Genomic DNA, 26,490 nt, shown 5'->3' with positions numbered 1-26,490 from the left:
ACGCCCGGACAGTAAGCCTCCCTTAAACCATCACAGATACGGTCAGGCTTTTATACACTGTACAAACACCCTTCCATTTGAACGCTCACCAAACGGGAACATCCTAGTTGCCCTACGTAAAGAGCGAGCAATTTTTAAAGAATTAATTTTGCAGATTGTCTCGAACACTTTTTGGACCCATCCTGAACTCAGATCAAAAATGAGTTACTTCCCTTCGGGTCTCATTCTATCGATGTAAACTGGCCATAGCCGTGGATCGATGATTATCAGAATGGACCGTGGTGCGTTTTTGCGCTTGACCTTGTTTGTTTGTTTGTTTGTTTATTTGTTGCTTAACGTCCAGCCGACTACGCAGAGCCATATCAGGACGAGGAAGGGGGGGATGAAGGGGGCCACTTGTCAAGCGATTCCTGTTTACAAATGCACTAACCCATTACTTGTGTCCCAGCAGGCTTTAGTAAAACTAAATTAATACCTACTGGAAGATTACCAGTTTCCAGTATGTTAAAATAGGCTTAACCTATCTACTGCTGGACTTACATCAGAACACTAACAGATTAAACTATACATGAATCGCGAGACAAGCGGCAAGAGAAGAGATTTTTGGAAAAAATACAGGTGAATGAGCAAGAAGGCAGAAAAAAGAAAAGAATTCATGAAGAAAAAGAGAGCATGACAGGAAAGAGGAACCAAAAATCTACCTAACAGCAAACTAGAAAGCTCCTGCGGTTCCAAAAACAGGAGGGGCCTTTAATTTCATAACCGCAGTGCCCCACTGCGGGATGCGCTAGACCTAACTTTTAAAATCTAAATAATAAATTGACAGCTTGTTACACAAACATTCTTTAATCATAAAAGAATTCTTTTTTCATCAAGACAAGATCAGTACAATTCGAAGTTGTGAAAGTTTGAAAAAAGAAAAGCCGGGAAGCAGGGTCACGCAAGGGTCGTAGCAGACGACGGTTTATGCATATCGCCGTTCCTCTCAACAGTCACAAGCCATCGCTAGAGTTCTTGTGAACAACAGCCGTTTGTTTCGTGCATAAAAACGTGCTATTGTAGATAAGCTCACATCGAGTCGTATTCAAATGACTAACTGACGACTACATTGTGAAAAAGGGAAACTGGATCACACGGGTTCACGATGGCTCAGGGGTAAGATAAACCACGCAAAAATAAATTCTTTGAAAATTGTTCGCTCTTTACGGAGGGTACCTAGGATGTTCTCAATCGGTGAGTGTTTAAATGAAAGGGTGTTTGTACTGTGTGTAAAAGCCTGACCGTATCTGTGATGGTTTACGGGAGGCTTACTGTGCCTTTAAGCCATTTTATTTAAATGTATTTTTTCAACATCATATTTTGATTTTTACCAAGGAAATAACAAATCGAATAACAATTTAAGCCTTAAGTTTCAGTATTGTTGATTTTGTTTTGCATTATACTCTCTTAATCTTAGACAATATGTGATAACCGGCAAGGTGCTGACTTTCTTTTGTGCATTGTTGATGGTGAATGCATGTTAATTTATTTTTAATATACTTTCTTATGTGATAACCAATGTGCTATATTTTCTCAGGACAAAGAACAAATGTTTATTTTGAATGTTTTATGTATGTTATTATTACGGACACAAACGCTCAGCAATGTAATTTCTCTTTTAGAGATTAATAAAGTTATTGTATTGTATTGTATTGTATTGTATTGTAAAACAAAAAGATAAATAAGGGCTAGGTCACCTGTACGTGGGTACCCAAATTGTGATTTTTACTGTTTGTAAACTTTTAGGATTTTTTAATTGAAATTTTGCATGATTACTCATTATACCACATATTTTTCATAAAAAGTGTTGATTTTGGCCTAACAAACATATTTCTTGGTGAAACAAAAAGTTTTTGTAGGATGAGCTGTGGCCGACGTAAAAAAAAATCATTTATTTTTGAACTCATAACTCATAGGTTTATGCACAGATTGTCTTCATGTTTTGTAAATTATGTAAGCAGTAGATTATCTGGATTATGTGCTAGGGGATTTCTTATATCTGTAACGGTTGATGTGTGATGGCCGTGTAAAAATGTACCTAAAATTAGGTAATAAAAAAAAGTTGAAAAAAATTCTTAATCAATTTCTAGGACAGATATCCAGAACATGCTATGACAACATCCAGATACAAGCATTTTAAAGCACTCCACAAAATTGTATGTGAGTATCTTCAATAGTTCTTGAGATATCAGCCCCAAACTGACCCGCCATCGCCATTTTTCGCTAACTTTTTAGCCGTCAATTTTTTTGTTTGTTTGTTTGTTTGTTTGCTTAACGCCCAGCCGACCACGAAGGGCCATATCAGGGCGGTGCTGCTTTGACATTTAACGTGCGCCACACACAAGACAGAAGTCGCAGCACAGGCTTCATGTCTCACCCAGTCACATTATTCTGACACCGGACCAACCAGTCCTAGCACTAACCCCATAATGCCAGACGCCAGGCGGAGCAGCCACTAGATTGCCAATTTTAAAGTCTTAGGTATGACCCGGCCGGCGACGACCTCCCGATCACGGGGCGGACGCATTACCACTAGGCCAACCGTGCCGGTCAGCCGTCAAATTGGATATCCGACGGCATTTTGCCACAAATGCTTCAAAAACTACAAGAAAACTTCAAAATATCCGAACAAAATCAACACAGGAAGTTCCAAACAGGGGAAGTAATCCGGGAGTAATGCTTATTCGCCTTGACTGAGGGAGTAATCACTGTAACACGATGGCTCAGGGGTATAAACGCAAAGAAGAAATCGGTCGTTTTCAACGTGGAAATTCTCAAATTTCTCGAAAACTACTACGTTTTGAATAAAAACACTTACAGATTATGAAATTTCAATCATATTTACATATATAAAAAAAAGTCTTACATCATGTAATGTCATGAAAAAGTGATTTTTGACCCTCGTACAGGTGGTACTGCCACCTTGGGATTGAGAAACAAAACCTTAAAAAAAAGGAAAAAATAGGCAAAGAACCGATGTCCTTTGTCTTCTACTGTCAGCGCAGTCATCGTGTGATTACTGTGTGCACTTCTGGCACTATAACATATCCTCAGGGGAGTTGGTGCCACACATGAAGCAGTACCACGACATTTCGCAGCTTCATTTGTACCCCTCTTCTGTTGACAAATAGATATAAAAGGGCGACCTGCCCAATTGACTAAATGTAAAAATCATTACGCATAAAGTCTCAAAGCAAATAACTAAGAACAGATTTAAGAACTGATTTTGCAGACACACACACATTGGTAAGTACAGATTTCGAAGTCCTTTTGTCCGCTGCTGTCAGCGCAGTCCTCGTGTGCCCACTGTGTGCACTTCTGGCACTGTATCATGTTCTCAGGGGAGTTGGTGCCACACATGAAGCAGTACCAAGTGCTTTCCTCCAGGATAGAACGCATCGTCGAGAATGTTCTCCTTTTTTTCCTCTGATCAGAAGATATTCCCCTCTTGTTTCTCTGAGCAGAAGGTTTTGTAGCTTCATTCTTTCCTCTTTTCTGTTGACTTGCACGCCTTTTTGCAAGTGAAATCTCCAGCTTTTGCTTGTAAGGAGAAGATGTGATGATTTCAGAGTGTTTTTTTTCATGATGTTCTCTTCGACGAGTTTGTGGGTGTGCGTTGCAGGACATCAGCAGCAGGTAGGCTTACATTTGCTGCTGAAACCAAGCAATCAAAATGACCAGAATCTCCATGTCCAGTGTACAAAACAACGATGGGGGTGACGTTGGTAAATTTATTTCAGCTTCAAGAATGCTATTGAATAGTTCTTGTTCTATCTCTGGTGTTAAATGTAGAAGGTCTTCCTGTGAACTTTACTTCTTCTTTTGCAAACTTGTTCTTTTCCTTCTAAATGACTTTTAAGAGTTGTGACAGTAACACCATATGCTCTTGATGCGCAGCGGAAACCCATATCTCCGTTTTTCACTGCCGACAAAGCGCAGCCCATTTTTTCTGGTAACCACCGCCGTTCGGGTCTCATAATACTGTCAAGCAAATCAATCAATCATTCAATAAAACTTATAGAAGGGAAAAACACAACAAAACCGAAAAGAATACGTGAATAAATCAGCAGTGTTCTGTTTATTTTTTGATGAGGCTAAGATGGAACAGAATGCGGCAAAGCTGGAATACTGTTCCATGTTTGCCTCTCTTATGATCTCTTATGTGTTCCATCATTGCCGCATGGCACCTGCATGGATTTCACGTTTTTTCTGTTGGATACACGTGACGTTTCAAATCTTTTTCTCCGTTCAAATTATTGCAAATCTATGAAGGTTTATCACAGCAATCAACATTTTATGTAAACGTATATAGATAAAGAGTAATAATACGAATTGTAGACAGTAGAAATAAGAAGAAGAAGGAAGAAAAGTTTAAAAAACGTACCTTTTTTTTTGCCGCGATAGTCATTTTTCTTGCTGGTATAATATCAAGGAATGTCACTAGACACTTCTGCAAAACAATTGTTCATGAATTGTTCCCCGTTGATCGTACAGTAAAACCTTCCACTAACGACCTTGAAAATGTCCAGAAAAAAAACGGTCGTAAAAAGGAGGGGTCTTTATTGGGAGTTTGGGAGGTAGATTTTTTTTCACAGGGCAGTTCAGTCTCTCTGATTTTCCGCAGTTATGTCCCTTGAAAGTTGTGCTCGCTATGCCATTTTTATTCCCATTTGATGTGCATATGGATGAGCATGATGTATTTGCCTGCACCAGCGCACAGACAGGCAGACAGAACACACACACACACACACACACACACACACACACACACACACACACACACACACACACACACACATATATATATCGGTGTCCGACATAAGCTCGAACGACAAAAGCTCGAACGACAAAAGCTCGAACGACAAATGCTCGAATGGACAAATGCTCGACGCGACAAAAGCTCGACGCGACATATGCTCGAACGACAAATGCTCGAATGGACAAATGCTCGACGCGACAAAAGCTCGACGCGACATATGCTCGAACGACAGAAGCTCGACCGAACAAATGCTCGACGCGACAAAAGCTCGACGCGACATATGCTCGAACGACAGAAGCTCGACCGGACTGTAGAATTAATGATGTTGTCAAAACTACTTTGATAATGTCATATCTAAAACTGTCACGGTGATGTTGTTCTAGTTTCGAGCGACAAATTGACTAAATTTGTTTGATATCACGTTGTTGTTGTTGTTGTTGTTGTTGTTGTTGTTGTAAGCACGCTGCTGGATTTCGAGCGACAAAATAATTGACTAAATTTGTTTGATATCACGTTGTTGTTGTTGTTGTTGTTGTTGTTGTTGTTGTTGTTGTTGTTGTTGTTGCTGGATTTCAAGCGACAAATTGACTAAAAATTGTTTGATATCACGTTGTTGGTTTAAACAAGTTTAACTTTATTCTGAATTGATACTCACAGCAAGCAAACAAACAGTCGTCCATCTGCCCGTGCCGCTTACCTAAACCTTTCCCGATAAACGGTCAATCCCGGGCCAAATCAAAATAATAACATTGACAAATCTAAACCCCGACACGATCTTCCCCCTTCTTTTTTCTCTTCGTTCTTTTTTTCTTCTACTCTCTCTTTCTCTCTCTCTCTCTCTCTCTCTCTCTCTCTCTCTCTCTCTCTCTCTCTCGTTCTCTTTCTCTCTCTCTCTCTCTCTCTCTCTCTCTCTCTCTCTCTCCCTCTCTCTCTCTCTCTCTTGCAGACAGATTTTAAAATAACACAAAATAAACAGACAGGCAAAACAACACCGATAATGACACGCTCAGACACGTTCGATCTTTTGTCGCGTCGAGCTTATGTCCATTCGAGCTTTTATCGCATCGAGCTTTTGTCGCGTCGAGCATTTGTCCATTCGAGCATTTGTCGTTCGAGCATATGTCGAGTCGAGCTTTTGTCGCGTCGAGCATTTGTCCATTCGAGCATTTGTCGTTCGAGCATATGTCGCGTCGAGCTTTTGTCGCGTCAAGCACTTGTCCATTCGAGCATTTGTCGTTCGAGATTTTGTCGTTCGAGCTTTTGTCGTTCGAGCTTTTGTCGTTCGAGCTTATGTCATGTACCCACATATATACACACACACGGCCTCATAGACAAAACGTATGGGTCATTGACCCAAGGTCTCAATTGGTGAGCACACACTCACAGAATGCGTACACAGCAATTCATCATACTTCAAGGGCAGTCCTTCAATTGTGACAGCAATAGGTGAGATGAGGAGAGCCGTAGCAGCCTGGTATTCGGCTCTACTTCTTCCCGGCGAAGCCGGTACCCGGCGAAGCGGGTAATCATCTAGTCAGTCATACATGCTGACTAGATAATATGACATAATAAGATCATAAAACCGTTCTTGATACAATATAACAAGTGTGGATTGAAACGGGCACTTTATTTTGTAAAGCGCCGAATTGGATCAAAATTATTTACATGACAAAATAAGATGGTCCCGCTTCACACACACACACACACACACACACACGCACCACCCACACACACACACACACACACACACTAACACACACACACACACACACACACACACCTTTTTTTTTACATTGTACGACTTACTCTCACATTCAAGCTGAACCACTAAACAAAACTATCATCCCATAAAATGAAAACACATTTAGCTTGGTCAAGCAGATCACCACAAACATTCACATTTCCACACTCTCCTGTCTTCATAAAAGAATCATTCATTCAGACGACAGTAATTGAGGATACATCACATACGGTCATGATCTGTTTCTAAAAATCGTCTATTTTACCAGCATTGCAGATTTTTGGATCAACTCTTCCACGGAACTATGCCCAGGATAAGGAAACACGCGGTATTCGTCACCGAGCCAATAAAAGGCAGGAAGCTCAAAACGCTTCCTGGTATCGGAAAGGCGCTGGAACAAAGATTGAAAAATAAACGAATTCCTGATGTAAGTATGTTCACCCAATTGTTGTTTTGTTTCTTATTCAAAAAGTCAGTGAGCATCACTTCTTTCTATCCACAGTAAGTGAACTGTTCATTGGTAGAAAAAAGGCGTGTAGTATGTGGACTATCATACCTCAGTTCTTTGTACCCAAAAAGAGCTGACAGCTCAGACTGTAGTGATACAAATTAGTAGTGTTGGGCCTGATTTCTTCAGCATGAAAAATGATTTTATTGTAATATGAGCGGTTTTTAATAAGTTCAAGAAAAGAACAACAAATCATTAACTTAATTTAGAGGGACCGACGGAGAGATATTCTGTGATCAATCTAAAACAAGCGAAATGAACGCATCATACAGTATTCTATACCTTCTTCTTGCTTATTCTTTACACCCCCGGTATAGGGGTGTGTATAGGATTCGGTCGATGTGTTTGTTTGTTTGTTTGTTTGTGTGTTTGTGTGTTTGTGTTCGCATATAGATCTCAAGAATGAACGGACCGATCGTCACCAAACTTGGTGAACAGGTTCTATACATTCCTGAGACGGTCCTTACAAAAATTGGGACCAGTCAAACACACGGTTAGGGAGTTATTGGTGGATTAAGATTCTACAAGGACTTATAGAGGGACATATTAATGGTCAAAGGGAAATAACCTTCTCAGTTGGTGGCAGTGAGAATGGTTATTTCCCTTTGACCAACGGGGATGTTTTTCCTACCTCGGAGGAATTTCTTGTTATGTTTGGTTTTATTTATCTGCTAGAGGAAGTAGATATTTTGGAAAATATGAAATGCAAAGGGCGACCACAATTAATATTTTGTCGATATCTACTTCCTCCAGCAGATAATCAAAACCGAACATATGTAGACGGGTACATAAGGATGTAGACCAACTGTTTCGCTGATACCCTCCTCACTGCCTGGTTCGCTGTATGTACCTTAATCGGGTTTTTTTCTACTTCATAAATCAACTTCATTCACTAAGCGACAACCATGTCTTTGGTCCAGTTATACACAGTGAGCCTGATATCAAAAGAAAGCGCAGAGTCTGAGGAACACAACGGTACCATCAACCATCAAGAGTACTGGTCAAGAAAGAAAGACGCACGGAGCAATTGAGTGTGTGTGTGTGTGTGTGTGTGTGTTGTGTGTGTGTGTGTGTTGTGTGTGTGTGTGTGCGTGCGTGCGTGCATGTGTGCGTGTGTGTGTGTGTGCGTGCGTGTGTATGTGTGTGTGTGTGCGTGTGCGTGTGTGTGCGTGTGCGTGTGTGAGTTTGTGCGTGTGTTTGTGTGTGTACGGCAGGGTAGTCAGTGGATGTTAGTGGGTGAGTGGTGGTGTCAGACTTTAATGAGAGCTCAAACGTTTGTGTGCAGGCTAAAGCTCTGTTGGGCGGGTTCGTTTCTGCTGGAAACAAATCAAAGTTTGAGGATTGGATGAAGCGCAAATGCAAAGCAAACAAGTTTCAGGCCGGCGAATGCTACGATTTTTTCAAGGAATGGTCGAAGCACAACATACCGTAAGAGCACAAGATTCATTATAAAAAATATTGATACCAGCCTTCAAATATAATACTAAAATTATTTTAAAAAATTAGTTTATCAAATGCCGTGTGGTTGCTAACTTCTCGGCTACTCGTAGTTTTGTTTAAAGTGTTACAGCACTGAATGCTATGTTTTAGCACTGTAATACTAAATCCCTGAGGTATTCATTCTTGTGTGCATAATATAATCTAAGCATTGGCTTGTGTTGTGACCAATTCTCGAATCTGTTTGCAAAAAACATCCGTGATTAACGAAGCAATCACACCTGAATTTACCTTCACTTTTGGAAAAAAAATGTAGATTGATATTAATATTTTAAAAAAGCATCCTTTTATAGCGCTTTTCACTGCTTGATTGCAGTCTCAGGGCGCTTTCCAAAATAAGCATTCGGCATTGAAATTCAAAATTTCACACACATACAAAAAGAGTCAGGCCATTACAATGCCATAATCATAGTATGTAAGCTTTAGAATAGAATAATGATTTAACACAGGCTTTAGGGGAAAAACACCTACAACCCATAACAAGTAGAACAACCAGGCGTAGTCTATTCTAAGACTACTAGCACTTCAAATGCATCACACAAATACACATCAAATTCAGTATATTAAGTACAAACTAAAATGCAAGCATACAAAGCTGAGATTAGATAATAAGAGGATCAAGCTCAAAAACAGCCACTCAAACAAACTTTGCATTAGAAAGGCACATATTCTCGCACATCACGACCACGCAGCACATACCAACTTCAAAGACATTCTTACGAGTGCATGAAATGTGACCAAAAAAAGGAAAGCAGTCAGGATTAAGCAAGGAAAACATTATTAGTAATTCATCTTTTTCTATTCTACAATTTACAATAATAATGAATTGTACTATGTGGCCTCTTATTTCCTAATTGTGTATTTCTACTTTTTTTTTTATAGGGGTTTTGAGTTCCATCATACAAAAAGAACCAAAAAAAGTAACTTTTCAGCAGGGTTTAGGACAAATAATATGACTAGAAATGCACGAATATGACGTCATCAAAGACATTTATCTAAAAGGAAAAATGGTTTGAGGATATCTGGCAGAATTTTCAGAAGCTTCAGCGTTCTTGTTATTCTTTTTGTTTGTAATTACATAAATGTTCACTTATTTTTTTCATGATGACTTCACAAAACTCGTCATGATGCTCAAGTGACAGCGTTGCTGCTTGTGTACGTAATAATAACAATTGAAATAGAAATTGGCATTTATTCCTACAGGCAACTGGAAATCCTTGCATATCTGCCAGTCACCAAACTGAGTGGCCTCCAAACTTCGGGCAGGAACCTCAGTGATGCAGGATATCCTTTTGTGAGTTTTGGGTTTGGTTGGTTGCCTGGTTTGTGAGACTGCTGGTTGATCGGTTATTGGGTGGGTTGGTTGGATGTAACCTAGCTTCGCCGTGCTTCCTGTGTCGTGGACGACCCAGAGCCGCACAAAAGTGTCTGTATTTCTGTAACTATTGAGCGTTTTTGATTCAGACTTCATTTAATCTTCAAACACCATAGGATCATTCCATCGACCACTTTCTGGAGGATTATCTTTGGAAACAAAAACCTGAACAATGACGTAATTTGAACTGGACAGTCCGAATGATGTGGGTCGTGGGCGATCCATATGGCATTAAAGAAGGATTTTACAATGTTTATCCCTATTTGGATGGCGTGGGTCATGTGCGACCCATACTCTGCAAAGAAGCGGTAAAAGTTTATCCCTATTCGGATGGCTTGGGTCTTGTACTATATAATAATAATAATAAAGTGTATTTATATTGCGCCTATCCCTTACAAAAAACAAAAATATTTGGCTCTAAGCGCATTACAACATGTGAAGGACTTGGTACAATCAAGTCTGACAAGTACAACAGCACAATATACAGTCGGTCTCTTAGGTAAAAGCAGCTTCGACAGTTAAACACTTCTACTAAAAGATCCTCTAACAATTTACAAACATAGTTAAAGAACATCGAGTTAATAGGAATTAAAAAAAAAGGTTCTTATAATAAAACTATCTAGCGAACTACGAAGAAGAAGAAGAATAAAACTATCAATGTCAATGTATAACAAGTCATACCCATACTTTTTATGTTGAATCCTCCGGAGTCCAAAGCATCATCCAGTGAAGGTTAAGGTGGGTGTGGGTGTGTGGGGGGGGGGGCGTTAGAACTTTGCATGCTCATCGTAGTCCTAAAACAGCTCATAGACATCGCCACTGGTTGTTGGGAAGTAATGTCAACACAACTTTGCAATTGCATCAAAAGAAAGTGCACTCTCGTGTTAAAGTAATGTTATTGAAGAGGATTAAACACAACGAAACTGTCTCCAATTTCAACCAAAAGGCAATGCCATTTGACCCTTGTATTTTTAAAGAGTAGTCTGCAAGACACCATATTGAAGAAGTTTTCGGTCTACGTCAGGAAGCTTGCAGCACGAAGCGTTGGAACTGAATTGTTTGTATATAAAAAAATAAAAAAAGACTTTACGAATTTCTCGCGAAGTCAACTTCGGGCTCAATTGAGGGCTTACTAATATATATAAATACCAGGTCAGGTTCATATTTTAAATTATATGCATAGATTCCTTCAAGCAAAGTTGCAGACATCCTTGGAAAGAAAAGGAGGTCACCTTATTAACTTTTTTTAACGATTTTAATCTGGGAGCACGGTTATGGTTTTCTCCATAACATAACATGCAGATTACAATACTGATAAAAAGAAAGAAAGAGTGAGAGAAAAAGAGAGAGAGGGAGAGAGAGAGAGGGGGGGTAATGGTGGTGGTGGTATCATTTATAATGTATACACTCTTTGATAATAATACAAATAATAGATTATTCTTGAAGTTCCACCCAACAATAATCAAAAGTCACTAAAATACACAACACCCCTACACCCATAAGATTGGACAGGGTGACAGACAGATAGGAGGATAAGACAAGCAGACAGACATAAGACATACACACACACACTCTTGCCTAATGTCTTATAAAAACCAGAGACATACATTGAAGAGATGCGAAGCGAGGCCGCTCGCGTGAACTCTTGGGGTACCGCGCTCGGTCAGCGTGACCTCGCGCGATTGTCAGCCATCATCCCGTACTACGTTGTTGTTCGCTTGCTCTCTGACACCGATTTGAAGTGCTTTTCTGTCATATTTCTTTGGATATATCCAGCTTCAGACGAGAGATATCAGTGATAAGTAAACTTGATTCATATTTTGTAGATTCAACAGTGTGCACACGAACGCATTTGAGAGGATTGGGTTCCCGAAGTGTGTCAAAAACACGGTTCCCTCGGTTCTTGCGGCCATTGTTTTAAGTCCATGCCTTACATGGTGCGTGGAGGCAATGTTTGGGAGCTAATATTTTCTTTTGTGCGCAACTTTACTTTCCCTTAACTGGTAATTGCATTACTGGTGTGTACATTAATCTGTTTGTCTAATTTTTGACGCGCTGTAATTAAATTTGATGCTTTTAAGTCTCACTCAAGTGGTTCTCGCACTTACACTGGCGTGTGGATAAAAAGTTTTTAAGGAGAAATGAGCGAAATTGCTTACTTTAGGATTCATCTTCTAATCACCAAATGATGCAATAATCTTCTTCTTGTGATTTTCTGTTTCTCTTGAGTGCAAATAATTAACAGTTTGCATGTTTTATTATCTATGATTTTCTATGAAACAGTTATAATTCTTTAAAAACACAACAATTGCCAGCTTGGCGCCAGTGGGAGGATTACTTGCCCCTGCCGTAGGCGAAGATAACGCGAGCGGGAAGACAGCGCTTCGCATCTCTTCTACCTATGTCTCTGTAAAAACCTACAATTTTAAACTGTGGAAAAAGTGAAGCTGAAATGGACACTTCGCCTTGGTCAATAACCTAACATATATTCGCATCGGGTAACCACTCTGACAAAAATTCAAAATTTCTGTTCCTGATGAAATTCAATTTCTTTTCAATATATTATCTTTGTTTTAATATTTTCAAAAAACAACTCAAAAGCGGAACTTTCGTGACCCTGCTTGCGACTCTTTTTTAAACTTTGAATTGTACTGATTGTGAATGCCCCTGCTCACGGGGGATAACCGGTCAAAGGCCGAACAGAAGCCGAAGGCCGCTCATGACACGTGTGAAGGCAAGTTTTGTCTGTTTTCTAGGTATTGTTTGATTTATGTCGGGATTTAAGGTAAGCTACTGATTCAGCGATGACTAAATTTGTTTCTCGATGCATAAAAAGTCAGGGAGCGATTGATATTTGCCCGTAAATAGCCTTCAAAGCTGAAAATGTCCGCGATCGAGCACCGGAAATGGCTGTTCGATGGGTTTTGCAAGTAGAAATGTGCTTTATTTCACCAAATCAGCTCGTATTTGGTGTGGATACGGGATTCTAGAGGACGAAGGAGTCATAAGAGGTGCAAAGAAGTGCTATTTGGGAGTAGAATAAATCTTCCGAGACAGTAGACAAGAGAAGGTCATATTTGAGAGACGCGCGTAGGCCGATTGTCTTTCCGACAAGCGAATGATACAGCAGATTAATCTTTCGTTTTGACCAGAAACCTAGTCTCTAGTTTTTTGGCTCACGTAAGTGTAGCCTATGCGATGGTAAACTTTGTCTGTCTGTGCGTGCGTGCGTGCGTATGTATGTATGTATGTGTGTATGTCTGTGGTAGAAACTTTAACATTTTTGGCTAAACACCGAAATACTCATTTCACGTGGTTAATTTTCAAGCACCATCTTCAAATTATTGAAGCAATGATCAACATTGTGTCGGCATGTGTGTAGTTAAAGCGTGTATCCAAAGAAAACGGGTGGTGGGGGGTTTTGAAGGGGTACAAGCAGTTGACTGATTTGTGTCGTGTTTGGCATGTAGACGGCAGGTCAGGTGTCAAGATCAGGTCAGGGGTCGCGCGAAGGATTGTGGTCCAGTTCTCACCTCGCCGATTCGCCGGGGAAGACGATTTCATGTTGTTCGGTTTCTAAGCTCCAGAAAAGTAAATAAAGAAGATACCAAAGGGAGATTTCCTACAATTTGATCTGCACAGCGTGTTTCCAATGTCCACGCGAGGAAGAGCTGTCGAAAGCGCGGCAGTCAGTGTCGATCTTGCAGCCGTATCCCGGTAAGTTCAGAGACAGATCTAGTGTCTCCCACTCTGATAACGTGTCACCTACTGTTAATCCGTTTTGTTTTAATTTCTTTTTATTTCAGCAGACACGGATGTCAAACACAGTGCTAGGCAGTCACCTCTAGTGAAATGAGTTGATCTAAAGTGCCTGTAATGTTTGGATGTCTTTGCTCGTGGTTCGATTTATGTGAATTTCAAGACTTGCAGTAGAGTCTCAAGTTAAGTTTACTCTGCCCAAAAAAAAACTGTCCACCATTTACTTGAACATGCAGATATAAGGAAACGGAATGAATCTGTTCTCAAAGTCAAAATGATCACGATTTTTTCCTCAGATTCAAAACATGCACTGTCATGGTTTTGTCTGTACAATTTAGTAAGTCTTAAGTACTTTGCAACAACTTCCTTGAACGTGAAAGACAGTTTTTGAATGCTAGATCTGTATCGCGTTTCATTCCAGACTCGATCCTCTCTTTGATTGTAGATCTACTGTTTGCTGTTTACGCACTATCATATGATTCGCTATGTAACGTTTGGTAAGCTTACCTTGCCACAGCTTTCTTGTCTTTGTTGGCATTTCTGGCTGTGTTGACCGTCAGAATTATTTTAAGAACCAGGCTGCTGCAGTCGACATGTTTCGCATATTGTAGGGTTACCATGCTGCATAGGTAAAGTGGCTTGTATAACCTGACTATTCTGTTTCAAAACACTGTTTATATTTGTGTAGGTTGTAGTCATCATAACTAATCGCATTTTGCCATTTGTTTCAGAAAGGAGGTTAACCTACAACAAGATCGACGCTATGTCAGATATATGCCTCAGCCACATGAAGACTTCCGAATTTAGATCTACTCGGCATGGTGACAAGTCTTGATGAAAAGTATAGGACTGAGGACAGCAGGTACCTAACCTATTACCCTAGTCATTTTATCTGTTTGCCTTCTTTTGAAAATTATACATGGAGTTGATATGATGCGTTAGTTTTAACTGTGTGTGTGTGTGCGTGTGCGTGTGTGTGTGTGTGTGTGTGTTTGTATGTGTGTGTGTGTTACGGAGTGAGGGAGTTTGTGTTATGTTACTGTTTGTTGATTTCTTACGGGAGCCTTGAAGGCTTCGCCTCTTGTATGAATGAGTTTTTTAATTAAAACAATCACGAGAACTCTCTCGCTTAGCCTAATGGCTGTTCGATGGGTTTCGCAAGTAGAAATGTGCTTTATTTCACCAAATCAGCTCGTATTTGACATCGGTTTGGTATATATATATATTTTCTAATCCTACCGCGAACTGGATAGCAGACGCGGCACGACTGTTGCACCACACTTTGAAGTAATCCCACACTTTGAAGTAAATTACTTCAAAGTGTGGGGATGTGCCCCACACTTTGAAGTAAACCCATTTTTTACTTCAAAGTGTGGGGGGATCTTCCCACACTTTGAAGTAAACTCAGTTTTTACTTCAAAGTGTGGGGGATCTTCCCACACTTTGAAGTAACTTACTTCAAAGCGTGGGACTTTTGCATCGCCTGTTTGAGCCTGATGGTTTTTGTCAAAAAAAATGGCAAAGTCTTTTGGATGAGTGAACAGAAAAAGTGAGCGAGCCAAGAAACATAGTGATGTTTGTTATCAGGCTGTAAGCAATGTCCCATTGTTGAGTGTGACGAAAAGTCGTGGTGACGATTTTAAAACATGTTGGGTCACGCATGGTCCAATCTTACATGGTCCAATCTTACATGGTCCAACCTTACATGGTCCGACCTTACATGGTCCAATCTTACATGGTCCAATCTTACATGGTCCAACCTTACATGGTCCAATCTTACATGGTCCAATCTTGCATGGTCCAATCTTACATGGTCCAACCTTGCATGGTCCAACCTTGCATGGTCCAACCTTGCATGGTCCAACCTTACATGGTCCAATCTTACATGGTCCAATATAACATGGTCCAACCTTACATGGTCCAATCTTACATGGTCCAATATTACATGGTCCAACCTTACATGGTCCAACCTTACATGGTCCAATCTTACATGGTCCAACCTTACATGGTCCAATCTTACATGGTCCAATCTTACATGGTCCAATCTTACATGGTCCAACCTTACATGGTCCAATCTTACATGGTCCAACCTTACATGGTCCAACCTTACATGGTCCAATCTTACATGGTCCAACCTTACATGGTCCAATCTTACACGGTCCAATCTTACATGGTCCAATATTACATGGTCCAACCTTACATGGTCCAACCTTACATGGTCCAACCTTACATGGTCCAATCTTACATGGTCCAATCTTACATGGTCCAATAATATATATGGACCATGTAAGATTGGACCATGTAAGGTTGGACCATGTAAGGTTGGACCATGTAAGATTGGACCATGCGTGACCCAACATGTTTTAAAATCGTCACCACGAGTTTTCGTCACACTCAACAATGGGACATAGCTTAAACACGGGGGATAACCGGCTATACAGTGGTAAGCTGGTGTACGGTGAGTAACACTCGATTCGGCCTGCATTTTCCCGTTTTACCACAAAGTTGTTGATTTCTGTCTAGATTAAAGGTGACCTACTGCATCTGCGATGACTAACTTTGTTTCGAAATGCATAATATGTCGAAGAAGGATTTGCGTTTTCCCGTATTTAAATGTTAAAACGAGAAATCGTAGTGACGAAGCACCGGAAATGGCTGCTCGGTGGGTTTCAAATGTAGAAATACGCTTCTTTTTACAAAACCAGCTCGTATTCAGCTTCGGTACGGGAGTCTTAGTGACAAAGGAATCATACTTGATGCAAAGGAGTGCTATTGTCGGGTTGGAATCATTCGTTAGAGCGTGTAGGCGAGAGGCGGTCAAATATGCGAGATGATCGTACACCGGGTTGAAGACCGTCGCGAATGGGGCCTCAGACCCAAAATCCGGTTTGATGCATAATTTTCTGTTAAACTAGATATTCGAACACTCTCTCTCTCTCTCACTTCCTCTTTCTGTCTCTGCCTGTCTGTCTGTCTGTCTGTCTGTCTGTCTTTTTGTCTCTGTCTCTGTCTCTGTCTCTCTCTTTCAGCAGTCTCTCACTGTTTCGTCACTGAATAGTCGTCGGTTGCTAATCCCCCCCCCCCCCACTTTTACCTTCAATATAATGTTGAATTGGTGTGGCTGTCATCCGTTAGCCAGCCAGCATAGAACAATACACAGTACTTTGGGGGAAAGGAGGCACACGATTAGGAGGTAGTTGTCCTGGATCATGACTTTTTTCAGGCAACGAAGTCATTCGGCGCTTAGTGTTTTCCGGGTAATTTTGTACGAGTCCATCTCTCAACATAGAGGGAACTCACGTGATCCAATATTATCATGAGCTAGTACAAAATGCTGCGGAAAAAATGTAAGAAGGTTTTCTGCAATAAAAGGACAGCACCGTTTTACCGCAGCATTATTTATTTCAATTTTACTGCAGTAAAAGTTTTGCTGCGGAAAAAGATGCTTCGGCGGATGATAACATTATTCAGAAATGCTGCAGAAAACCCGTTTTTCTGCTGTATTTCTGTTTGTCCGCAGAATAGCTGAATGAAGTCATAATCCGAAAAGGATGGATATGTAGTCTCTGTTTCCGCGGCCTTTTATACTTGCTCATTATCACTTGAGTTGTTTCTCTGTTGAGAGATGGACTCGTCCTAAATTACCGAGAATTTTCGGAGCGCCGAATGAGTTCGTTGTCGGAAGTTCAAAGTTGCAAAATTACGCTGGTAACACACTTACCTGTCAGCAGCATTATCAAATTTGCATAGACGGACGCAGTAGTCCACTTCGTTTTCGATTTGCTTCAAAAATTATTCTCGCTTCTGATTGGGGCACTGTGGAGCAAGCTATTATATCCTGAGGGGGGGGGGGGGGCGGCGGCGGATACAAACCCTACTTAACAAGATCGTTAGTTTTTCTAGGTAAAAAAAAAACTGTCACAGGTTATTCGGAAGAAACAAGTATTCCCAATAAATCCGCGGAAAAACATGTAAACATTATGTTGCGGAAAAACTACTTTCAGATGGAAACTAGGCAAACCATTAGGATGTAATTTTCCTTAGCGTACATATTATCACTTTTTCAGTTTTCCTGCGAAAAAACCCACAGAAATGATGTAAAAAAAAAAAAACGGTTTATCTGCAGCATTTTTGAATTAATGTCATCATCCGCAGAAGCATAGTTTTTCCGCAGCAAAGGTTTTCTAAAGCAAATGTTTACATATTTTTCCGCGGCATTATTGGGAAACACTTATTCTTCTTTTTACCCAGAAAACACTGAGCGCCGAATGACTTCGTTGACTGAATAAAGTCATAATCCGCTAAGGACGACTACCTCCTAACCATATGCCTCCTTTCCCCCTCAAAGTATTGCTGACTGGCTAACAGATGACAGCCACTCCTATTCAACATTATACATGTATTGAAGGTTAGTCGGGAGGGGGGAGGAGGGAGTAAAGGGGGGGGGGGGGCATTTTAGCAACCGACGACTATTCAGTGACGTACAGAGAGAGACTGCTGAGAGAGAGAGAGAGAGAGAGAGAGACAGAGACAGAGAGAGAGACAGAGAGAGAGACAGAGAGAGAGACAGAGAAAGAGACAGAGACAGACAGAGACTGAGAATGTTCTAAAAGTCTAGTTTAACAGAAAATTATGCATCAAACCGGATTATGCGTCTGCGGCCCCATTCGCGACGGTCTTCAACCCGGTGTACGATCATCTCGCATATTTGACCGCCTCTCGCCTGCACGCTCTAACGAATGATTCCAACCCGACAATAGCACTCCTTTGCATCAAGTATGATTCCTTTGTCACTAAGACTCCCGTACCAGGGCCGGACCCAGGGGGGGGTTCGAGGGGTTCCGGAACCCCACCCCTGGAAAAAGCATGTACCTTGCTTTGACTTTTACTAGTTTTAGCACCAAAACAATGCTGCTCTTAACCCTCAAAACAAGGCCCAGAATGCACCAGATTGCACAGATTTTAACCGTTTTTCAAAAATTTTCCGGGGGAGCATGCCCCCGGACCCGCCTAGTTCGTGCGCCTGCTTTGCAGGCGCGCGCTTGTGGCTTCGCCACTTCGCTGATTTGCCCCCCCAAAAAAGGAGGAACCCCCCCCTTACAACTCATTTGGTCCGGCCCTGCGTACCGAAGCTGAATACGAGCTGGTTTTGTAAAAAGAAGCGCATTTCTACATTTGAAACCCACCGAGCAGCCATTTCCGGTGCTTCGTCACCACGATTTCTCGTTTTAACATTTAAATACGGGAAAACGGAAATCCTTCTTCAACATATTATGCATTTCGAAACAAAGTTAGTCATCGCAGATGCAGTAGGTCACCTTTAATCCAGACAGAAATCAACAACTATGTGGTAAAACGGGAAAATGCAGGCCGAATCGAGTGTTACTCACCGTACACCAGCTTACCACTGTATAGCCGGTTATCCCCCGTGTTAAAGCCTGATAACAAACATCACTATGTTTCTTGGCTCGCTCACTTTTTCTGTTCACTCATCCAAAAGACTTTGCCATTTTTTTGGACAAAATCATCAGGCTCAAACAGGCGATGCAAAAGTCCCACGCTTTGAAGTAAGTTACTTCAAAGTGTGGGAAGATCCCCCCACACTTTGAAGTAAAAACTGAGTTTACTTCAAAATGTGGGAAGATCCCCCCACACTTTGAAGTAAAAAATGGGTTTACTTCAAAGTGTGGGGCACATCCCCACACTTTGAAGTAATTTACTTCAAAGTGTGGGATTACTTCAAAGTGTGGTGCAACAGTCGTGCCGCGTCTGCTATCCATGCAGTTCGCGGTAGGATTAGAAAATATATATATATATATATATATATATATATATATATATACCAAACCGATGTCAAATACGAGCTGATTTGGTGAAATAAAGCACATTTCTACTTGCGAAACCCATCGAACAGCCATTAGGCTAAGCAAGAGAGTTCTCGTGATTGTTTTAATTAAAAAACTCATTCATAAAAACTAGAGACTAGGTTTCTGGTCAAAACGAATGATTAATCTGCTGTATCATTCGCTTGTCGGAAAGACAATCGGCCTACGCGCGTCTCTCAAATATGACCTTCTCTTGTCTACTGTCTCGGAAGATTTATTCTACTCCCAAATAGCACTTCTTTGCACCTCTTATGACTCCTTCGTCCTCTAGAATCCCGTATCCACACCAAATACGAGCTGATTTGGTGAAATAAAGCACATTTCTACTTGCAAAACCCATCGAACAGCCATTTCCGGTGCTCGATCGCGGACATTTTCAGCTTTGAAGGCTATTTACGGGCAAATATCAATCGCTCCCTGACTTTTTATGCATCAAGAAACAAATTTAGTCATCGCTGAATCAGTAGCTTACCTTAAATCCCGACATAAATCAAACAATACCTAGAAAACAGACAAAACTTGCCTTCACACGTGTCATGAGCGGCCTTCGGCTTCTGTTCGGCCTTTGACCGGTTATCCCACGTGCAGCTAAGGAGCCTTCTGTGTATTTAGATTCGTTTTGTTTTGCTTGTGTTTTTAGTCATGCTTCTAGCTTGACTCGCATGCGACTTTCCGTGGTGGTGGCTTCCCCTTTTTCTGATCTCCTTCTCACCTCTTTTCTTTCACTTTTCTTTCCGTATCTCACTTTTGCCCCTATTTGTGCACTTTTGCCACCTGTAGTTTCGCGTGCGGGTCTAGCTCGCTCTTTATCTTCTAGTTTTCTTTATTAAGTATGAGCGTCCTGGTACGACCTTTGTTTTTGTTTTACTGACGTTAAATATTGTAACGAACAAATTTATAAACGAGAGTGTGGCCGGCGTTTTTCTGATATTAATTTCATGTGCCTGTATGGCTCACGCTGGACACCATGCTAGCCTCTGGAGATTTTCTCCGGATAGCACGGGACGCATGCTTAATAGCAGTAAAACCGTAGTAACGCGCAGTAACTTTTAGTTCACCTCTGTGGTGGATAGCCTGTATTCGTTGTCACTTGCTGGGAAGCCGTTCAGGGAACAACATGTTTTTAGTATAGATAGGGTTTTTGCTCTGTTCCTGGGACCAGTTTTATCAAGTTAATTTGTAATGTTCTGTTTAGTTGCTCGCCTTGAGCCTGTTTAGATTATATTGATGCTGTCAAAGGCGAGTATCCATTTCTGACTCCATGTTGCTCTTATTTACCGAATTCGTGTAATTTTCGTTTCGAATCTTTGTTTGTTATGACTTCTTTCCGTTTCTTTGTCTTCTTTCCGTTTCTTTGTCTTACGTTTTTATCTATGCAAGGGAAGAGCTGAGACTGTTCTGGTTTATTATGATTTGACTTTAAGCCAGTTTTTGTTTGCTAACCTTCTGTAAGATTTTGGTTCATGTTTGCGAGTTGTATTTGTATTTCTCCGTCCTGTAATGTTGGTCAGCTTTCCTTTCACTGCGTGTCGTTTCTTGTTTAGTTAGCCTAGTGTGTCCTACGTTTATTCTATGTTAGGGTTTTCTAACATATTTTGTCTTGGTGTTCATGATAGCTTTGGTGATTTTTTCTTGATTTGCCGCCATCTTGTTTCGGCCGCCATTTTGACGTCCATCTTTGATGTTTATGTTTTTAGGACACCTTTGATGTTTAGTTTGATGTTTCGAATTCTAAGTTTAGTTTTTTTCTTTTTATCAGTTTCCACCGCTCCGCGCTTCTCGCTCCACGCTCCACGCTTCACACTCTACTGTTCTGCGCTCTCACTCAAGCTAGTCATATCTACTCCACATTTTAGCATCAATTCACATTCTAAACTTAGATCAGTTTTTCCGCCACGCTCCTATATAAGTTACTTAGCTCTCCATAGGTTTATGTTTAGCTTTTTATATATTGATATTACGAGCTGATTCCGGATTCCTATGACATTGACAAGTATGACCATATCCACAATAAAACTTTAATTAATTTTCCTATTCTAGTGTTCGTTTTGTTTTGTGAGCGCGTCGGTTCTTTGTAGCATCAAAATTACATCCTCCAGAATTTACATAAGTCATCTTAAAATCTTACAGCAACTCAAGGGCAAGCACACTGATCTTGTCTTGATGAAAAACGTAATCTTTTATTATTTAAGAATGTTTGTGTTACAAACTGTCAATTTATTATTTAGACTTTAAAAGTTAGTTCTAGCGCCAAAACGAGGCGCTTGGTTGTAGATCAGAAGTTACACGAAATTAAATTCTTTGAAAATTTCTCATCCTCGACGGAAAGCAGCCAGGATGTTCCCGTTCGGTGAGCGTTCACATGGAAGGGTGTTTCTACTGTGTGTAAAAGCCTGACAGTATAATTATGTGATGGTTTACGGGAGGCTTACTGTGCCTTTAACACATCTTGCCAAAACTTGTTTTTTAGAGTATTTTTCAATCTATCTATTATCCTATATTAAGTTTTAGTAATTATCTCAGAAGTTATCACAGATAAAGCCATATTTTGTTTTGTTATTTCTGGCCTTTTAACTCCTTAAAATTACCGAAAGAAATCATATGAAGAAAGTTCTTATCACTTTTACAGTGGTTAGACACCGGCCTTACACATATTTCATTAATTCTTATTAAAATGCTGTCAATCTTATTTTCTTTGGGGCACGTCAATTCGGCGAGTGAACAATTTCAATTATACTTCCTGTTCTCATTGATCATGGATAAACTCCATCCTTAGATATGTTCCGTAACTTTGGTAATATCCTCCCACAGAGCTTTCATCGTACGGACGGAGTCATTGCCACTAGAAAATAGAGCAAGTTGCTGTTGTGGCCAAGACAAAAGATGAAAAATTGCTCTTTGCTGTTTAATCGAGTTCACTTTGATCAAAATCTGTATTATGGATTCGACGGGCGCAATGGCCTTGTGGACTATACGCCAGCCTCCCAAGCGGAATGTCGTGGGTTCGAATCCCGGCCGCGCCTGGTGGGTTAAGGTGGAGAGTTTTCCAATATTCCAGGCAAACCTGCTGATGCCTTATCCCCCTTCGTGTGTACAAGACCAAGTGCACACGGAAATGATCTTGTAATCCATGTCAGAGTTCGGTGAGGTATAGAAATACGAAAATACCAAGCATGCGTCCCCCGAAAGCGGCGTAAAAACACGAGTGTACGTGGGAGTTTCAGTCTATGAACGCAGAAAAAGAAGAAAATGAAAGGTTTCATGGATGCAGAGATTATTTATTTGTGTATGAATCTTTGATGAACGTGGATTTACTGGGGGGGGGGGGGGGTTATTATGGGTACCATCTCAGATGCTCATAAATGTTCTTAGTGTGGTTAGAAGAGTTGCCAATGTATCGTATAAGTGTACACCAAACTTGTGACATTACGTTTTTCTGAGTTACTGTTCAAATATTTGCAGGCGAAAGACATCTTTGGCATGTATCTCCTGTTAGAAGAATGCCAGATCAGATTCATTACCTGGCTGACGAGGAGGCATGCAGCAGTCAACAACAACCATGCCCAAAAATGCTTTAATTTCCTCCATGGATGGAGTGAGAAAGAGTTCCTGGAGAGAAACCCGAATGCTGGCCAGTGAGATTTTATTCCATATTTCGTTTTGGCAAAGATTTTGAATTATATGTATTATACGTATTTATTACTTCCCCCATAAACATACGGGCACAGATGTTTTTACATTTAGTCAAGTCAAGTGGTAAGACGTCCGCCCCGTGACCGGGAGGTTGTGGGTTCGAACCCCGGCCGGGTCATACCTAAGACTTTAAAATTGGCAATCTAGTGGCTGCTCCGCCCGGCGTCTGGCATTATGGGGTTAGTGCTAGGACTGGTTGGTCCGGTGTCAGAATAATGTGACTGGGTGAGACATGAAGCCTGTGCTGCGACTTCTGTCTTGTGTGTGGCGCACGTTATATGTCAAAGCAGCACCGTCCTGATATGGCCCTTTGTGGTCGGCTGGGCGTTAAGGCCAAAAAAAATAATAGGTGTGGTTACGGTAACATATCCAAAATAAATAGGGTAGGAAGGTAGGCAATCACTTTTTTTTTAAACTTTTTTTTCTAATGTGTACAAATTAAACCTACTTGACAGGGAAATAAGTGTGCGACTCGGGCGCTTTCGCTTTCATTGCGTTTTCTGCACTCGTTTACTTGTTTTTTTGGGTATTTTTTGACAAATGTAATAAAAAGTTATAGGGTCGGCCCCAAAAAATAGGGTAGGTCGGGTTACCGTAACCACACCTATTTTTTTTTTAGGCCTAAGCAAACAAACAAACAAACAAACAAACAAACAAACATCGAGGGGGGAATCGAGACGAGGGTCGTGGTGTATGTGTGTGTGTGTGTGTGTGCGTGCGTGTAGAGCGATTCAGACCAAACTACTGGACCGATCTTTATGAAATTTGACATGAAAGTTCCTGTGTATGATATCCCCAGACATTTTTTTCTTTTTTTTTGATAAATGTCTTTGATGACGTCATATCCGGCTTTTCGTGAAAGTTGAGGCGGCACTGTCACGCCCTCATTTTTCAACCAAATTGGTTGAAATTTTGGTCAAGTATTGTTCGACGAAGCCCGGACTTCGGTATTGCATTTCAGCGTGGTGGCTTAAAAATTAATTAATGACTTTGGTCATTAAAAATCTGAAAATTGTAAAAAAAAATATTTCTTTTATAAAACGATCCAAATTTACGTTCATCTTATTCTTTATCATTTGCTGATTCCAAAAACATATAAATATGTTATATTTGGATTAAAAACAAGCTCTGAAAATTAAATATATAAAAATTATTATCAAAATTAAATTGTCGAAATCAATTTAAAAACACTTTCATCTTATTCCTTGTCGGTTCCTGATTCCAAAAACATATAGATATGATATGTTTGGATTAAAAACACGCTCCGAAAGTTAAAACGAAGAGAGGTACAGAAAAGCGTGCTATCGTTCTCAGCGCAACTACTACCCCGCTCTTCTTGTCAATTTCACTGCCTTTGCCGTGAGCGGTGGACTGACGATGTTACGAGTATACGGTCTTGCTGCGTTGCATTGCGTTTAGTTTCATTCTGTGAGTTCGACAGCTACTTGACTAAATGTTGTATTTTCGCCTTACGCGACTTGTTTTTTTTTCGATAAATACCTTTGATGACGTCATATCCGGCTTTTTGTAAAAGTTGTTGCGGCACTGTCACACCCTCATTTTTTAATCAAATTGATTTAAATTTTGGCCAAGCAATCTTCGACGAAGGCCGGACTTTGGTATTGCATTCAGCTTGGAGGCTTAAACATTAATTAAAGACTTTGGTCATTAAAAATCCAAAAATTGTAATTAAAATTATGTTTGTATAAAACGATCCAAAATTACCTTCATCTTATTCTTCATCATTTTCTGATTCCAAAAACATATAGATATGTTATATTTGGATTAAAAACAAGCTGTGAACATTAAAAATATAAAAATTATGATAAAAATTGAATTTCCGAAATCGATTTCAAAACAACTTCATCATATTCCTTGTCGGTTCCTGATTCCAAAAACATATAGATATGATATGTTTGGTTTGAAAACACGCTCAGAAAGTTAAAACGAAGAGAGGTACAGAAAAGCGTGCTAAGCAGCACAGCGCAACCACTACCGCGCTAAACAGGCTCGTCAATTTCACTGCCTTTTGCACGAGCGGCGGACTACGGTCATTGTGAAAAAGTGCAGTGCGTTCAGTTTCATTCTGTGAGTTCCACAGCTTGACTAAATAATGTAGTAATTTCGCCTTATGCAACTTGTTTTCTCATTTTTTTCGATAAATGTCTTTGTTGAAGTCATATCTGGCTTTTTGTGAAAGTTGAGGCCGCACTGCCACGCCCTCATTTTTCAATCAAATTGATTGACATTTTAGTCCAGCCATCTTCGACAAAGTCCAAACTATTGGATTGCATTTCAGCTTGGTAGCTTAACATTTAGTCAATAAGTTTGCTCATTAAAGTTGTCATTAAAATCGAATTTCCACTAAAAGATTTAGGAATGATTGCATTTTATTCCTCGTCTTCTCTTGAATTCAAAAATACATAGATATGTCAAGTTTACTCCAAAAATGTGCTCAGAAATACCGATATTAGGTAACCCTTTCGCTACCAATCAAAACTTGCGTATGTGCATTCCTGACTGCCAGGGAATATTGGAGTTCGGGGTGTAATAATTCACAAAAATTCTAGCTCCAAACTGGCAGAGGTAGGTAAGTAAAACCTATGTTATTTTTATAGGAAATTGAACCAAGAATCTGTTTTTAGTGTCTAATCATGGAAATAATAATTAGTTTGGCTTATAATGATGTTTAAATATGAACTTTTGAAAAATCAGTCCGGCGCATCTTCCGGTGCCTGTGGATCAAACACAGGTGGCTGTTTTCCTTGCTCCAAGAAAGGATTATAATCACTGTCATCTACCTGTTTCCAACGAATCGTCCGAAAGAAGATCTCCCCCTTCCCCTGTTAGTATCCATAATCATTTGCACCGCCTGTAGCGTCACAGGGCCGGACTACCGGGGGGGTTATGGGGGTTGCGCACCCCCCCCCCCCCCCCACGCCTAAACATGTACCTCACTTATTTAAAGCATTTTTTTATTATTGTTTATTTTATGCCGTTTCATGCAAGGAGCGACCATTTTCCTATCTCAGAATATGACCTACCCATCAGCTTCAGGGGGCTTCGCCCCCTGGACCTCCACTGGCAACCCCTCCCCCTCCTCTTAGCCTAGTCCGGCTTTGTTTTTCCCTACTAGGGCCCGGTCGACTGTCACCGTTAGCCATTTTGACGAGTCGAGACGTAAAACCGCGTCACCATTTATGTTTATTTATGAGAATGAGGTATCCTTCCAAG

General features: G+C 40.5%; 1 long non-coding RNA gene across 1 annotated transcript in view; it reads left to right on the top strand.

Moving 5' to 3' along the window:
- The first annotated feature begins 6,810 nt into the window (after window positions 1-6,810).
- The window catches only part of LOC138955370 (uncharacterized), a 38,144-nt gene continuing 18,464 nt past the window's right edge, over window positions 6,811-26,490 (top strand). Inside the window, exons 1-4 of the long non-coding RNA XR_011452213.1 lie at window positions 6,811-6,966; window positions 8,333-8,475; window positions 9,748-9,838; window positions 23,026-23,198. This is a non-coding gene — a long non-coding RNA (uncharacterized lncRNA). The remainder of the gene's footprint in view (window positions 6,967-8,332; window positions 8,476-9,747; window positions 9,839-23,025; window positions 23,199-26,490) is intronic.

This window comes from Littorina saxatilis, unplaced genomic scaffold (assembly GCF_037325665.1).
Source record: "Littorina saxatilis isolate snail1 unplaced genomic scaffold, US_GU_Lsax_2.0 scaffold_250, whole genome shotgun sequence".
NCBI classification, from domain to species: Eukaryota; Metazoa; Mollusca; class Gastropoda; order Littorinimorpha; family Littorinidae; genus Littorina; species Littorina saxatilis.
This window is presented reverse-complemented; position numbering and strand designations above follow the sequence as displayed.